Genomic DNA, 18,478 nt, shown 5'->3' on the forward strand with positions numbered 1-18,478 from the left:
TCAACCCGTAAATGACCATTTCATTCAAATAAACAAACAAGCATTGTTTTCGTTCTTCTGAATGTGAGTCTTTCTGTGTTTGAAGCAGAAATTTAGGTATGCTGATTATGGAACAAAATAGCCATTAAGTTACAGCCTTTGAAAGGACTTAAAACAAACTTAGATGACCCTACAACTAATGTAGCATTGCCATGCTTCATTTCCCACTTGTAGGTCATTAGTGTATCCTAGCTTCCATTGTTTGAGTTATTACCGAAGTAAGAACCTCAAGCGATATATGATACCAAGGAAGTTTGATTGCTAGGTCACTTCTCTTTAAACATAAATTAACTTATAGGTAGAAACGGAATCGTAAATTCCTTTCATTTGTTCCTTGTTTTCCTATTTCTTGTACCCTTTCTAATAGCCTTAAGAATTGAATTCTCTAGTGTTGAATTTTATACTTTGTTTAGACATGTCCAATGTCACTCCAACAAGGTTCTTACCATTTATGTTGAATATTCTGTTTCAACTAGACGATCTTACCAGAAGCTTCTAAAGTTCTCTAAGCATCGATCTATTCGAATGTCTAGGGACTAGACTCATTCGAGAATTAAATGGACAAAGATATTAGGTTGTTAACCATTGGTAAAGCTGAGTGTTTAAACTCAATGCTTTATGATCTCAAAACTACATTGTATTTTGAATTCACAAGCACCAATCGGTTTGCCATTCGACTTTGATATTCGAAAACAACCATAAAAGTCGCTAAAAGAAACGTACATTTTAAATTGCTCATTTTCTCTCATTTCCGTGAATCGTTCTTGGATTCACTACCAATCGAGGAAATTTACTGTTACCTTTCTAAAGGATTTACTGCAGTGCAAGATATTTAATTATAAACTATAATTAAAACATACATTGAAGCATGCAAAGTCTAAACATTTATCATGAGTAATAACTTGAAAATTAAAGCAATCATGCAATTTCATCAAGTTATTAGCATTTTATTCGTATTTATTGTTCCGGCAGGTGTGAATAAAATGATTCCAAGACCCTAAAATCATTGAAGAATTAAGCACAGTTTGTCGACTCAATCCTAAAACATCTTAGGTAAGCAAAAACCTTTTGCTAATAGTCTAGAAACTATTCTTGGTTGATAGGCACGTCTAAGAACTTATTAGGTACACCTATTGATTTTGCCACGACATAAAAGGACTCCTTACTTATATCGTTGAGTTTCACCAAAACTAAAATGTACTCACAATTATTTGTGTACCTTGCCCCTTTAGGACCAATAAGTAACACCTCGCTGAGCGAAAACTATTACTAGATTGATGTAAAGGATATCCAAGCAAGTGTATATTTTGGCATGGCACCTTTTAACTCAATTTTTAAGTTTGGAACTTAAGGCTCTTACTATGTTGGTTAGATTTTAAGTGAACTAAAATCCTTAATCATGCAACATAATCAACCCACAATCTCATGTATAATTAAGACATATTTAAAGCAATAAATAACTTAAAGCATGCATAAGATAAATGTGATCTAGTATGGCCCGACTTCATCTTGAAGCTTCAACTTCAAAGTCCGTCTCGAAAATCTCCGTGGGAGGCACCATTTTCTTCAAATAGGATAAGCTATAATTAAACTAATTACAACTATTTGATGGTACACAGACCATATTTGAATTGAAAAACAATTTTGGTACTTTAGACCAATTTCATTCAAATTAATGGTACGCAGACCATATTTTCTATCCTATTTGGGCCATACTAGTCACTTCATAACCTGCAAAACAGTACATATACAATATATACCATTCACCCATTCATTATCATGAATGGCCCACATAGCTGGTTAGTAAAACACGTTATGCATCACATAAATATTTGCAGCAATTAATCAAGGGCACCAATAATCTACAAATTATTCAGTCCTTATTAATTCTAATCAAGTTGTTTTAACCTTAAGGATTTGTAGACCTAATCAAGAGTTTATGACTAAAAGGGCTTCCACTTAAACCAATAAATTCATATGCTTTACTAATTTTAAACATAAAAATGTATTTCTAGTCTAACCGGAAACATACAAATTTAATTAAAATTTAAAGCTCATATAAATTTATAATTGAATCCGCTTATTTAATTTATTTTTCAGTCGTATTTAAATTAATTCATGATTTTAATTTTAGTAAAATAATTAAAATAAATGAAATTTATTATAATTATAATATTCAAAATTAAAATCCAAGAAAACAATTTAAATTATTAATTTTAAAATTAATTAAAATTACGTAAACTGGAAATTTCAAATTAAAATTTTAAAACTCGACAATCGTGACATGACGAGCACTTGGGCTTGCGCCCAATCCCCGTCGAGTGCATGACCCATCGATGTCCATGGCACAACGTCGCAGCAGCCACGCGCAAGGCAGCAAGGCAAGCCACGCTTGCGCGCAGCCTGCCTGCCCAAGCATCGCAGCAGCTACGATGCTCCTCGCATCGCTCGCTCGATCGCTCGCTCGCTCGCTCGCTCGAGGCCACGCGTTGTGGTGCGCAGAGCAGCGATCGCTGGGCGACCAGCTCTCGCGCGCTCGTGCGCCCACGGCGTGCCATTGCTTCGCCCATCGCCCATCGCGCACAGCGCTCGACACAAGGCAGGGCTGCTGCCTTGTGCTCGCGCGCCATCGCCTTGCTCGCTGCGTTCGTACCGCGTGGGCGACGAGCTCCCTTGCTCGTCGTCGCATGCCCGCACTATACAACACCCCTTTAGGGTAACACGTAGCGTCCATTGCTTTGTGTGTGCAAGTTTTATGAGCTATTGAATAAAAATTAAAAATTTTATTTTCAAAATTAATGACAAATTAATAAATCATATTAATTTCATAATTTTAGGGCGAAAAATCGAAAAGTTATTAATTAATTAATTTCCGATTAACATGGATTCAAGTCTAGGTCATAAAAATTTAAAATTTAACACAAATTTACAATTTTTATGGTGGTTTTTAATCATAGGTATCTAATTAAATTATTAACTAATTATGAAAATCAAATTAATTCTAAATTATTCCAATTTTCAACAAATTAATCATAATTACAAATTAGATTGCATAATTAACAAGGCTAGGCATTCAAACTTGTTAAACATATACAGTAGGTCAATCAAAAATTCAAGATTTATCAACAAGAATCGCAAATATTTAATTTAACATCTTAAATTTACGAAATTTTGCGTTCGAAAAACTAAAACCTCCGAAAAGTCATAGTTAGGCTTCGAATTTGAGAATTCTGGGTTCGGCCGAAAGATATTTTTTTGTCAAAATTTTAGAATGCCTTTTACATGCGGAATTGACACAAAAATCACTCGATTTGGATGAGTAACGAAGAAACTGCCGAAAAACTGCGTACATATAATTAAATAAACGCAATTTGCAATTAATTAACAATTACGAAAATTAATCACCCCTTTTAATTCTTGCAAATTTGTAATATTTAACCATGTTTATGCAATTTAGATTATGAAAATAATAAGAGGCTCGTGATACCACTGTTAGGTTATGATACATATGACAATACATAAGTCATGCGGAAAAACCATAAAGCCAGGAAAGCATATTATTTACACATAATCATTTAGCATAGTATAGATGCATACACTTTGTAGCGTGCCTTCTCTAGCTGCGTCCGAACCGAACAAGAACAAGTCTTTAGGACTCCAAGTGTCGTCCCTCCGTAGATAGTCCACAGTACGTCCGGATCCGCCTCAAGATTGACCAACTAGAATCGCCCTTAAGGTGCTTAGGAATTTCGGTTATTATTGTGCAAGAGTGTGGCTGAATTTTCTTTCAAAAACTTACCCTTTGAATACTTCAATCGTGCGTATAAATTATGACCCTAGGCCCTTATTTATAGAGGTTTGGAAAGGGAATTTGAATCCTAGTAGGATACGATTTAATTAAACTTAGAATCCTACAAGGACTCTATTTAATTAAATAATCCTAATAGGAATAGGAATTTAATCATACATCAAATCCTAATAGTTTTAGGAATTATGCATGGACACAAACACACACACGAGCATGACCCGCAAGCATGCAGGCCATGCCCGCGCACAGCCCACACGCCCACGAAGCCCATGCGAGCTACCGCAGCCCACGAGGCTGCCATGGCCTAAGCTGCGCGCTGGGCCTGCCTTGCGGTAGGCCTGCCGCAGCCTTGGGCTGTGTTGTGGCGCGCCATTGCTTGCTGGGCGATGGCCTGGCTTCGTGCTGGGCCTTCGTCCGGCAGGCCTCGTCCGATGCTTATTCGTACGATACGCTTCCGATAAAAATCCCGGTTTTCGGAATTCATTTCCGATACGAACAATATTTAATATTTCCGATTCCGGAATTAATTTCCGTTTCGAACAAATATTTAATATTTCCGTTTCTGGAATTATTTTCCGATTCCGATAATATTTCCGATTCTGACAATATTTCCGTTTCCGGCAATATTTCCGATTCCGGCAATATTTCCATTTCCGATAATATTTTTCGATACGTACCATGTTTCCGTTTCCGGTAACATCTACGACTTGGATAATATTTATATTTCCGATACGATCCATATTTCCGTTTCCGGCAATATCATCGTTTCCGGAGTATTCATTTCTTGCTTGTGACGATCTCAGCTCCCACTGAAACCAAGATCCGTCGATTCCGAATATCCATAGACAAAGAATTTAATGCCATTAAATACTTGATCCGTTTACGTACTATTTGTGTGACCCTACGGGTTCAGTCAAGAGTAAGCTGTGGATTAATATCATTAATTCCACTTGAACTGAAGCGGCCTCTAGCTAGGCATTCAGCTCACTTGATCTCACTGAAAATTAATACTGAACCGCATTTATTAGACTTAATATTGAATGCATACTTGGACCAAGGGCATTATTTCCTTCACATCAAGTGTTTTTGGGCACTGAGTCTTGCTTAGAGTCATTCCATGAGACATAGGTAGGTAGCCTCGCTTGGAGTCTGCCATCTTGAACCTATCAAGTACTTTATTGATATAAGTGCTTTGACTAAGTCCAATCATCCTTTTAGATCTATCTCTGTAAATCTTGATGCCCAATATGTACTGTGCGTCTCCTAGATCCTTCATCGAAAAACATTTCCCAAGCCAAATCTTGACAGAGTTCAACATTGGAATGTCATTTCCGATAAGTAATATGTCGTCGACATATAAAACTAGAAAAGCAATTTTGCTCCCACTGACCTTCTTGTATACACAAGATTCGTCTGCGTTCTTGATGAAACCAAAGTCACTGACTGCTTCATCAAAACGTATATTCCAGCTCCTGGATGCTTGCTTCAATCTGTAGATTGATTTCTTTAGCTTGCATACCTTTTTAGCATTCTTTGGATCCTCAAAACCCTCAGGCTGTGTCATAAACACAGTTTCTGTTAAAACGCCGTTTAAGAAAGCGGTTTTGACATCCATCTACCATATTTCGTAATCGTAATATGCAGCGATTGCTAACATTATCCGAATAGACTTTAGCATTGCAACTGGTGAAAAGGTTTCATCGTAATCTACACCGTGGACTTGCTTGTAACCTTTTGCAACCAATCTAGCTTTGAAAACTTCAAGTTTCCCATCCTTGTCATTTTTCAGTTTGAAAACCCATTTGCTTCCAATGGCTTGGTAGCCATCTGGCAAATCGACCAAATCCCATACTTGGTTTTCAGACATGGAGTCTAATTCAGATTGCATGGCTTCATGCCATTGCTTGGAGCTAGGGCTCGTCATAGCTTGTTTGTAAGTCGCAGGTTCATCACTTTCAAGTAATAGAACGTCATAGCTCTCGTTCGTCAAAATACCTAAGTACCTTTCCGGTTGAGATCTATATCTCTGCGATCTACGCGGGGTTACATCTCTAGATTGACCATGATTCTCACCAGAAACTTCTAAAGATCTCTGAGTTTCATTCTGAATGTCATCTTGAGCATTATCTAGAGTTTGTTGTTCTACTCGAATTTCTTCGAGGTCTACTTTTCTCCCACTTGTCATTTTGGAAATGTGATCCTTTTCCAAAAAGATACCATCTCGAGCAACAAACACCTTGTTCTCAGATGTATTGTAGAAGTAATAGCCCTTTGTTTCCTTTGGATAGCCCACAAGGATACATTTGTCAGATTTCGGATGAAGTTTGTCTGAAATTAATCGTTTGACGTATACTTCACATCCCCAAATCTTAAGAAAAGACACTTTTGGAGGCTTTCCAAACCATAACTCATATGGAGTCTTTTCAACAGCTTTAGACGGAGCTCTATTTATAGTGAGTGCGGCTGTATTTAGTGCATGACCCCAAAATTTTATTGGAAGTTCGGCCTGACCCATCATTGATCTAACCATGTCTAGCAAGGTTTTGTTCCTCCGTTCCGACACACCGTTCCATTGTGGTGTTCCAGGAGGAGTCAATTCTGATAGAATTCCACATTCTTTCAGGTGGTCATCAAATTCATAGCTCAGATATTCACCGCCTCTATCAGACCACAGTGCCTTAATCTTCTTGCCTAATTGATTCTCTACTTTACTCTGAAATTCCTTGAATTTGTCAAAGGATTCAGACTTATGCTTCATTAGGTAGACATAACCATATCTACTGAAGTCATCAGTGAAAGTGATAAAGTAGCTGAAACCACCTCTAGCATTTGTACTCATTGGTCCACATACATCTGTATGGATTAAACCCAATAGTTCAGTTGCTCTTTCTCCAACTTTAGAGAAAGGTTGCTTTGTCATTTTTCCAAGTAAACATGATTCGCACTTACCATAATCCTCTAAGTCAAATGGTTATAGAATTCCTTCCTTTTGAAGTCTTTCCATGCGTTTCAAGTTAATATGGCGTAATCGACAATGCCACAGATATGTGAGATCTGAATCATCCTTTTTGGCCTTTTTGGTATTTATGTTATAAACTTGTTTGTCGTGATCTAATAAATAAAGTCCATTGACTAATCTAGCAGATCCATAAAACATCTCTTTAAAATAAAACGAACAACTATTGTATTTTATTAAAAAGGAAAATCCCTTAGCATTTAAGCAAGAAACTGAAATGATGTTTTTAGTAAGACTTGGAACATGGAAACACTCTTCCAGTTCCAAAACTAGCCCAGAGGGCAACGACAAATAATAAGTTCCTACAGCTAATGCAGCAATCCGTGCTCCATTTCCCACTCGTAGGTCGACTTCACCCTTGCTTAACTTTCTACTTCTTCTTAGTCCCTGTGAATTGGAACATAAGTGTGAGCCACAACCTGTATCTAATACCCAAGAAGTTGAATTAACAAGTGTACAGTCTATAACGAAAATACCTGAAGATGGAACGACTGTTCCGTTCTTCTGATCTTCCTTTAGCTTTGGACACTCTCTTTTGTAATGGCCTATTCCATCACAATAAAGACAGCTTGATGTGGACTTGTCCTGCTTCGATTTAGCATTGCCCTTGGACTTTCCACTTTTCTTGAACGGTCTCCCTTTAGCCTTGAGTAAATCTTTGGCTTCACAGTCCAGTATTATTTCAGCCTTTCTGACAAGGTGAACAAATTCTGCAACTGTTTCTTCTCTTGGTTCACTTAGGTATAGTTGCTTGAAGCGACCAAACCCACTGTGCAGTGAATTGAGCAAGATAGAGACTGTCATCCTTTCGCTTATTGGTGTTCCTAGCAGACTTAGGCGATCAAAATATGAAAGCATAAGATCCACATGGAACCTTAGTGGGACGCCTACCCTTTGTTTAGTGCGAAGTAGCTGAACATTTGTTTCTTGGACCTCCATCCTATAACACCTGTTGGGAGAACTAACCTTTAGACCAGACATTGATTCAATCAACTCATGGACGTTCAGGTCCCTGTCCTCCGTGCTTCCACGACAGATATCCCTCAGATTCTTGATGAGCGTGAAAGGTTCATAAGCTACAAGCCTTCTAGCCCATTCATCAGGGATATTGTTCAGCATGAGACTCATAACCTTTTTGAGATCCGCATCCCAGGCGGAAAATCTTTCAGGGGTCATGTCTCTGGCATAGTAGCTTGGCATGGGATGTAAAAGTACATACTCAAGTTCATTGAGTCTGACTATTTCAACTAGCTTAGCTTCCCATTCAAGAAAATTTGTTAGGTTCAGCTTGACCATAAGCTCAGAACCCATGATGATGTTTTGATTGTTGTTTGCCATAGTAAAACTACAATTGAAAAAGAATAAACAAATAAATAATCATTCACAGTTTCTCTTAATAAACTTAAATTCTAGCATACATGCATAATTCAATGTTCATTAAGCATTTTATTCAAATTATGTGTTCCGGCAGGTGTGAATAAAATGATTCCAAGATCCTAAAAACCATTGAAGAATTAAGCACATTATGTATTTAGACTCAATTCTAAAATCTTTTAGGTAAGCAAAAGCTTCCTGCTAATAAGACATAGAAACTACTCTTGGTTGATAGGTACGTCTAAGAACTTTTTAGGTAAACCTATCGATTTTGCCACGACATAAAGGGACTCCTTACTTATATCGTTGAGTTTCACCAAAACTAACATGTACTCACAATTATTTGTGGACCTTACCCCTTTAGTATCGATAAGTAACACCTCGCTATGGCGGAAAACTATTACTAAGATCGATGAAAAAAGGATATCCAAGAAAGTGTTATTTTGGCATGGCACCTTTTAACTCAATTTTTAAGTTTGGAACTTAAGGCTCTTACTATGTTGGTTAGATTTTAAGTGAACTAAAATCCTTAATCATGCAACATAATCAAGCTTTGATCTCATGCATATTTAAGACATATTTAAAGCAATAAATAACTTAAAACATGCATAAGATAAATGCAATCTAGTATGGCCCGACTTCATCTTGAAGCTTCAATTTCAAAGTCCGTCTTGAAAATCTCCGTGGGAGGCGCCATTTTCTTCAAATAGGATAAGCTATAATTAAACTAATTACAACTATTTGATGGTACGCAGACTATATTTGAATTGAAAAACAAATTTGGTGCTTTAGACCAATTACATTCAAATTAATGGTACGCAGACCATATTCTATCCTATTTGGGCCATACTAGTCACTTCATAAGCTACAAAACAGTACATATACAATATATACCATTCACCCATTCATTATCATGAATGGCCCACATAGCTGGTTAGTAAAACACGTTATGCATCACATAAATATTTGCAGCAATTAATCAAGGGCACCAATAATCTACCAATTATTCAGTCCTTATTAATTCTAATCAAGTTGTTTAACCTTAAAGGATTTGTAGACCTAATCAAGAGTTTATGACTAAAATTTCTCCCACTTAAACAAATAAATTCATATGCTTTAATTTACTAATTTTGAACATAAAAATGTATTTCTAGTCTAACTGGAAACATACAAATTTAATTAAAATTTAAAGCTCATATAAATTTATAATTGAATCCATTTTATTTAATTTATTTTCAGTTGAATTAAATTAACTTAAATTAATTCAAGGTTTAATTTTAGTAAAATAATTAGTATAAATAGAATTTATAATAATTATAATATTCAAAATTAAAACCCGAGAAAACAATTTAAATTATTAATTTTAAAATTTATTAAAACGTTTCCAAACTGAAAATTGACTATTAAATTTAAGAACGACTCAATCGTAACACGACGAGGCACTTGGGCTTGCGCCCAAGCCCCATCGAGTGCACGAGGCTTAGCGCCCCTCGACAGTTCGTATAGCAACACGTAAGCAGGCCACACGCAACGCAGCATTGAAGGCCACGCTGCGCGCGCCCGCTCGCTTGTCGCGCCTGCTTGCCTCGCGTCTGCTTGCTTGCTGGGCGTGGCAGTGCGCGCTGTGGCGCAGCACGCTTGCTGCCCACACGCGTCTGCCCGATGGCTTACGCCTTGGCCCTTCGCCCTTTCCCACTCGCCCATATGCGCACAGCACTCGACACAGGGCAGCGTGCTGCCTTGTGCTCGTGTGCCATGGCTCTTGCTCGTTGCAACGTACCGAATGGGAGACGAGCTCCCTTGCTCGTCGTCGCATGCCCGCACTATACAAAACCCCTTAAGGGTAACACGTAGCATCCATTGATTTGTGCGTGCAAGTTTTATGAGCGAATTCCATAAAAATTAAAAAAAATTAATGAGAAATTAATGAGAAATTAATAAATCATATTAATTTCATAATTTTAGGGCGAAAAATCGAAAATTTATTAATTAATTAATTTCCGATTAACATGGATTCAAATCTAGGTCATAAAAATTTAAAATTAAACATAAATTAACAATTTTTATGGTGGATTTTAATCATTGGTACCTAATTAAATTATTAATTAATCATGAAAATCAAACCAATTCTAAATTATTCGAATTTCAACAAATTAATCATAATTACAAATTAGGTTGTATAATTAACAAGTCTAGGCATTCATAATTGTTAAACATATACTGTAGGTTAATCAAAAACTCAAGATTTACCAACAAGAATCGCAAATATTCAATTTAACCTCTTAAATTTACAAACTTTTGCGTTCGAAAAACTAAACCCTCCGAAAAGTCATAGTTAGGCTTCGAATTTTGGAATTCTGAGTTCGGCCGAAAACCATTATTTTTGTCAAAATTTTAGAATGCCTTTTACATGCGGAATTGACACAAAAATCACTCGATTTGGATGAGTAACGAAGAAACTGCCGAAAAACTGCGTACATATAATTAAATAAACGCAATTTGCAATTAATTACGAAAATTAATCACCCCTTTAATTCTTTGCAAATTTGTAAAATTTAACCATGTTCATGCAATTTAGATTATGAACATAATAAGAGGCTCTGATACCACTGTTAGGTTATGATACATATGAATAAACATAAATCATGCGGAAAAACCATAAAGCCAGGAAACATATTATTAACACATAATCATTTAGCATAATTCAAATGCATACTCTTTGTAGCGTGCCCTCCCTAGCTGCGCCAGAACCGAACAAGAACAAGTCTTTAGGACTCTAAGCGTCGTCCCTCCGTAGATAGTCCACAGCACGTCCGGATCCGCCTTAAGCTTGACCAACTAGGGTCGCCCTTAAGGTTCCTTAGATTTTCGGCTATTTGGGTGCAAGTGTTTGGCTGATTTTTGCTTAAAAATCTTACCTTGAATACTTCAATAATCGTCTGTTAAATATGTGACCCTAGGCCTATATTTATAGAGTTTATGGAAAGGAATTATAATCCTACTAGGATATAGATTTATTAATTAGAATCCTATTTGAACTCTAAATAATAAATTTAATCTATTAGGATTAGGATTTAATCATTGCACGAATTCTGATAAGATTAGGATTCGTTACGAACACGAGTGTCGCACGACCACGAGGGACGCACGCACCCGCGCAGGCCTTGCGGCCCACACGAGTGGGCGCTGCCTCGCAGCCCACGAGCACACGCTCCAGCGCGCGCGCCTACGGCCTTGTTGGGCCTGGCCTCGCGCTGGGCCTGGCGAGGCTGTGGCCTTCGTGTTGGGCGCTTGGCTTGCTGGGCACGGGTCTGGCTTCGTGCTGGGACTTCGTCTGGTAAGCCTCGTCCGATGCTAATTCGTACGATGCGCTTCCGATTAAATTCCCGGTTCCGGAATTCATTTCCGATACGACCAATATTTAATATTTCCGATTCCGGAATTAATTTCCGTTTCGAACAAATATTTAATATTTCCGTTTCCGGAATTATTTTCCGATTCCGATAATATTTCCGATTCAGACAATATTTCCGTTTCCGGCAATATTTCCATTTCCATTAATATTTTCCGATACGTACCATGTTTCCGTTTCCGGCAACATCTACGTTTTGGATAATATTCATATTTCCGATACGATTCATATTTCCGTTTCCGGCAATATCATCATTTCCGGAGTATTCATTTCTTGCTTGTGACGATCTCAGCTCCCACTGAAACCAAGATCGGTCGATTCCGAATATCCATAGATGGAGTATTTAATGCCATTAAATACTTGATCCGTTCACGTACTATTTGTGTGACCCTACGGGTTCAGTCAAGAGTAAGCTGTGGATTAATATAATTAATTCCACTTGAACTGAAGCGGCCTCTAGCTAGGCATTCAGCTCACTTGATCTCACTGAATTTATTAACTTGTTAATTAATACTGAACCGCATTTATTAGACTTAATATTATATGCATACTTGGACCAAGGGCATTATTTCCTTCAGACCCTCACTCACTCTTCCTTCTTTAGTCCTCTTTCTCGGTCTAATATGATACATTTGCCCCAAATCACCACTAAAATGTTTATCTTCGGGAAATTAACACAGTCCTAGGAACTGACGACCCTTTTGGTTTGTTTTTTTTTTTTTTGACAACCCTTCTATGTTCTTTCACGGGCATATATTTGCCGGCAAATTTCAGATCTTGGTTAAGGCTACGTATCAGAAGATGCAGCAAATTAATAAAGCCATGGGAATTTGGGAGATAATTGTAATAATTTGTTTAACTCTCATTGAGAAAGAGGTAGTTGAATTCCAAATCTACTATTTACAAGCTACATAAATCTTGTTACTTAAGTCACAAATATTTTTTTCTAGAAAAAACTCATCTTAAAATGCTGACAAAGGAGTTTTTATTTGAAGGGTGGTGGTTTTCGTATCGAAAAACCACTGTGCAAAGTATAATTTGTACCCCATTTGATTCTGTCAAAGGACCAACCCAACCAAAAGCTTAAGCTAATGGTTGAAGCCCCAATATTAGTTTTATACTCTATCACGCCCCCTCACATGAAAGCCCTCTGGGCTTGAAGTGTGGATGCAGCATAGGCCTCCTCATGCCTAGCGCGAAATATTCCACTTTGAAAGGAGGGGTGGATGAGATTCGAACCCGTGATCTTTGCCTCATGTTGGCTCTAATACCATGTCAAAGGACCAACTCAACCAAAATCTTAAACTGATGGTTGAAGCCCCAAGATTAGGTTTATACTCTATCAGATTCATATTACAAGATTTCAAGTTTTCCACAGAGATACTTAACAAATTGGCCTAACATCAAAAGTTGTGTGATTTTATGCTTTTCTGGTTAAAAGTAGCTCAAGAAAAATGGATTTGGGAGTGAGGCATGGAGAAAGGTGAGAGAAGAGGACGATAAGAAATTAAGTGTTTAGGAGACAATGGATACTTTACAGGCTCTGTGACTGTAATGCTCTACTTATACAAGGCTCAGCCTAGTCCTCGTGTAAGAAAATAAAAATGTTGTAAAGTTTAGGTAAATTTGGCAAACATTATCTTATAAAAATAGACTTTTATGAGAAACTACCTTCTGAAAAAAGTTATAATTAACTGCCTTATAAAAAATTTATTTTGTGAGATAGGAGTACTACGGAGTAGATTTGATCGTATTGTAACATTTCATTTTCATGGGAAACTTCTCTATTGAAGAATCGGATTCATTTAAAATAGAAACGTGATCCTCATCCCTACTAATGCATCGACAAACTGGAAGGGATAATTTTGCATAAGAAATTAAAAGAAGACAAGGGGATTTATTGAATAAAGATTATATTATACCCCAATATTGAAAGAATAATTTGAATTTGGACCAACTTTTTATGAAAAGTATACCCGATATGGAAGTATCTTATTCCATTCGACATTACACTTTTAAGTAATGGCCAAATGGATCTTTGATACAGTTTCGAACAAAAACAAACTAAATTGTTCAAATTACGTTAATTTGGCAAATTCATTTCTTTGAAGTTATATGTTAACTGGCATAATTAATAAGAAATGAGAATTGAATGTGATATCTATCTATCTATAACTATACTAAAATAGAGACCCCTAAAATCACATCTGACACATGTCACGCCCTCACTAAAAAATTTCCCGCTCTTTTATCCTTCCCTAATAAAATGCATTCACTTATGTAATTGTTTTTAATTTATAGAAACACTATCTTAGCTATTAATATACTGTGTCATTACTTTAAAAAAAAGTACTAAATGCTTTTGCATAAGGAAAGAATCACAATTTATCTATTGCCTAAATAAAATAATTTAATAATAGAATATTATCTTATTATACTGTCCATATATTTAAAATTATGTATGTCATATTTGTTACATTTTATATAGTATATTACCGTCATATATAATATCACTGTAGAATCAATATTGTTATTAAGCTAATTTTCAGAAGTAATTGGGGCCTTTACTTTTGAATTATTTTGATTTATTTTTTGGGGGTTTTGCTTTACTTTTATTTGTTCTATTAAAAACACTGTCCTACTAGCTCAATTGGTAGAGCATTGTGTAAATGCAAAAAGATGTGGGTTCGAATCCCACGTAGGTTTGTTCGCTTTTGAGTTTCCTTCAAATCCTCTTGGGACATTGTTGGTAAATACGTTTAAAACTTTTTTTTATTTACTTTTGAGATTTTTTAATTTACTTATGAGTTAATATTATTTACATTTGAGTTTTAACTGTACATATGCTTAATTGTATTACCAAAGCTACCCTACTCTCTTTCATTCCTTTTTAATTGTTTCACTTCGAGCGACACACTAGCTAATAGATGATGGAGTAATAATTATCTTCAATTTTCTATTTGCTAATGAGTTTACTTTTACAGAGAAATATTTTGATTTACTATTTAATTTGTTACGAGATACTTTTGAGTTATTATGATTTACTTTTTAGATACTTTGATTTACTTTTGAGTTTTTTAATTTTACTTTTAGAGACAACCTATGTAGGAATCGAACCTACATCCCCTATGCATTTCCATAGTGCTCTACCATTTGAGCTAATAGGTTTAACAAATACTTAGTAAAACTAATTAAACACACCTAAACTCCTACACAAAGTCTCGTCCCCGATTCATTTTGATTGCCTCAACACAAAGCATGAGGAGAGCATACAACACTTCAATATAGTGTCATTTGATTTCTACTGAAGAAAGTTCGCTCTTTACTCTCTCACAAGCAGTTCTCAACCTCGCAAGTGTCCTAAGATTTCTACAGCGTAAGCTACTCCACCTGCTACTGGCTCGGCTCATTAATGTCTGCTATATCTCCTGCGTCTTTGGTTTTTACAACTGTGAAGCATTAAAGTGTGTCGAAATAGTTACAATCATACAAAGCATACAACAATTCAATATAGTGTCATTTGATTAAGAATAGCTGAATCAGTACATTTATACAACCTAACCGGCCTACATCCCATAACACATTCAAGTTGCATAGGTAAGCAATATCATATTGACTTTTCATAGTAGCTTCAAGCAACCAGACAAAAACCAACATCAAACACCTAGATTTACTGTAGACATGATCAGGTTTGACACCACCATGACTGCATGAACTAGACGCTGCCAACAATTCTATACCAGTCCTATAATTTTGGCTAAGCCACCTACATACACTTAACAAATTGCAGCCACAACTGTTGTTTAACTCAAACCGGAAAAAGAAAAACAACAACTCCTAGGCTATTGACATTACACATTGCTTTTGAGACCCAAAAACCAGATTACATCAGCCTCCTTCCACTTATCAACTTTTAGACAGGTTTTATTTACATTTATAGAGATTTAGTTTACTTTATTAGTCCAGCCGTAAAAGATCAGATGGCAACATAGACCAATCAACCATCTAAACTACATTAAACACAAATATTCAGTAACCGTGAATATATATATATAAACACAGCGTAGAATTGTTATAAAACGATGATATTTCTGTATAGTCATTATGGTATACAATAAATAAAAATTGGACTTCATTTGGGAATTCGGATGCAGGGAGTGTAACAAGTACCAAAAGAAACAATCCTTGACACAAATCAACCAGAAAGTTTAGAATTAAAAATCTCAAATCAGAAAACAAATTGAAAAATTAAAACCACTGTTGCAGAGAATCATATATTAAATCCACCCTGCTCTCATCAGTCTTGATTGAACAATATAATCTAAGCAGCACAACATGTAGTTTTGGAAAAGAAATATCGATGACATACCATATTATTCAGTTGCATTCATCTCCCAGTTTCCCCTCCTATGTCCTTAGTTCTCTATACATGCTTCCATTCCAACAGAAATAAAGGTCTAACAGAAGCAGAACTGCAGCAACACAACAACGCAGAACAACACATAAATTTACCCTGACATCAACGCTACAAAACAAAACTGCAAGCCACGAAAGATCTATAGCCATTGCAGACAATATCACACTATGCACCACTCCCCTAGTCAACTAAGGTAAAACCGACAGTTAGTGAAACCAACATCACAAAGTCAACCTTGGTCAACTTGCTTCACCTGACTCACAATAACCACCAACCAAAACCCCATCAAATAATAGCAGACCTAGTGGCACCATAATCAGTACCTATCAACAACAGGTGATTCTTCGACATAACATCCAACCATTATTTACTTTTAAGTTTAATTAATCTACTTTTACTGATTGTTTATTTACTTGCAAGTCTAACTAATTTACTTTTTAAAATAAAGTTCGATAAGGCCAAAAATTAAGAAAAACACAATTGCACATAATAGAACGACCAAAACTGACCAACAGACATAATTTTGGCTTAAACCTGGCAAAACAACTTAAAGCATGGAATCACAGACCAAAACAACAACACAAGAAAAAATTTGTTTACTTTTAGCGATGTTAAGTTTATTTTAGCACAGTTTTTGTTTACTTCAACACATTTTAATAGCTATTTGTTCACTTCTATCAAGAATTATAATCGATCAAAAATTCAATCAGATTTTTGTATTAGAATTTAGAACAAGAAGAAGCTGTTGCTCTAACCTAATTGAAAAAACGAACTGGCTACACACCAAACCACAGTCAGCACACTTGAGTTGTGCCTAAAATTTGAATTCACAAATTCGTTTTGCGATGAAGCTGAAGAAATTAAAAAATCGATTGTGACTGGTTTCACAACTCTTACTATTATTTACTGTAACTTCGCAGCATTTTGTTGACGAATTCACAAATTCAAGTCGAACATTAACGAATTCTGGTACTTGAGCGAATAACAACTGTGTTGAGATCAATTTGCAGATTCAAATGATACCTGATTTTGAGCATGAATCTTCAAATTCGAGTAAAGAACTGAGTGCCGCAAAATAAATTTTACGCAATATTTTGTTTACTTTTAGATCATTTATATTTACTTTTTTCAGGTTTTGCTTTACTTTTGAATTAGATAATCACTAAGTGCAACAAAATTATAATAGAACAATTCCCACCAACTGAACAACACGAACAAATTTTCTCTACAACTGCTTCTAAAGCACCTAATTCTAGTTTTACACAAATTTTCTATAAAACAGTTTCTAAATCAGCTAATTCCAGAACCAAAACTGACTATCAACTCATAATCAAATTCAAAAGTAAACAAAACATTGCTTCAAAACTACACTTAATATAATGAGAAGTAAACAAAATATCCTCAAAATTAATCAAAAATTAGGTTAAATTACCTTAGAAGTTCAGTCTCTGGAAAAATCGAAGCTCCGACACCAGAAAATGCAATGTTCAAGCTGCAAATTCATCAAAATAGTAGGATTAACATGATGGGGTGTAATTTGCAGAGACTCGAGCAAAAACCGCAGAAATTCGAGTAAAACCGCATAAACTCGAGCAAAAATCGCAGAATTTCGAGTAAAAATCGCAAAAAATCGAGCAAATTCGACATTAAAAAGGAACAAAATCGAAAGAATTAAGTAAAAGTACCTCAAAATCTTTGTAATCTTCGCGAAATTAAGATATAATTGGCGGTTTTTGAAGTGTAATTTTAAGCAAATCGGTTGAGGAGAGAGAAGATTGCGTTTGAATTTGAGTGAGGAGAGAGGAATGAACGTGAGTGAGGAGAGAATGAGGGTTGTAGAGTGAGAAAATGTCAGCTCAGTCAAGAGGTTGAAAAGAACCGCGATACGATCTCAGCCGCTCGTTCCACCTAAATCTAACGGTTTGCAGATGTTCTCATTGTAAGGGAGGCTCTCACTAGAACCTAGTCCTATATATATATATATATATATATATATATATATAAGGGAGACTGGGGGAGTACATGGTTCAGTGGCTATTGCATGCCTTCATGTAGATTCTCGTGAGTATTTTGGAATGCCATGGCATGCATCCAAGAGAGAAAGTAGAATATAACAATGCATGAGAACTTCATTCACCATGTATAACCATGTCAACACATATGCCAAATCTTACACTTATGCCTTTAAAGGCGTGTCGGAATATAGCTAGTGGGAAGTTGCACCTTATCCGGAACCAATTCCTCATACTCATAAGAAAATGGTTGGTAGCCGTAGCACTTGCAAGAAAAAAAGACAAAGGAATTGAATAAAAGGAAAGACTAGAGACTAGAGATGAAAGACTATATATATATAGTTCAAATCCATAGAACATATATTAAAATATTTCACTTGTGCGCGCACATTGAAGTCAT

The 18,478-nt window shown here is 36.0% G+C and overlaps 1 long non-coding RNA gene across 1 annotated transcript; it reads right to left on the reverse strand.

Moving 5' to 3' along the window:
• Nucleotides 1-14,212: 14,212 nt before the first annotated feature.
• On the reverse strand, nucleotides 14,213-17,997 carry LOC130469128 (uncharacterized). The gene is made up of 3 exons (XR_008929502.1): nucleotides 17,752-17,997; nucleotides 17,499-17,558; nucleotides 14,213-16,121 (listed from the first exon to the last, which is right to left on the reverse strand). It is a non-coding gene; the product is annotated as an uncharacterized lncRNA (long non-coding RNA).
• Nucleotides 17,998-18,478: the final 481 nt, after the last annotated feature.

This window comes from Spinacia oleracea, chromosome 3 (assembly GCF_020520425.1).
Source record: "Spinacia oleracea cultivar Varoflay chromosome 3, BTI_SOV_V1, whole genome shotgun sequence".
NCBI classification, from domain to species: Eukaryota; Viridiplantae; Streptophyta; class Magnoliopsida; order Caryophyllales; family Amaranthaceae; genus Spinacia; species Spinacia oleracea.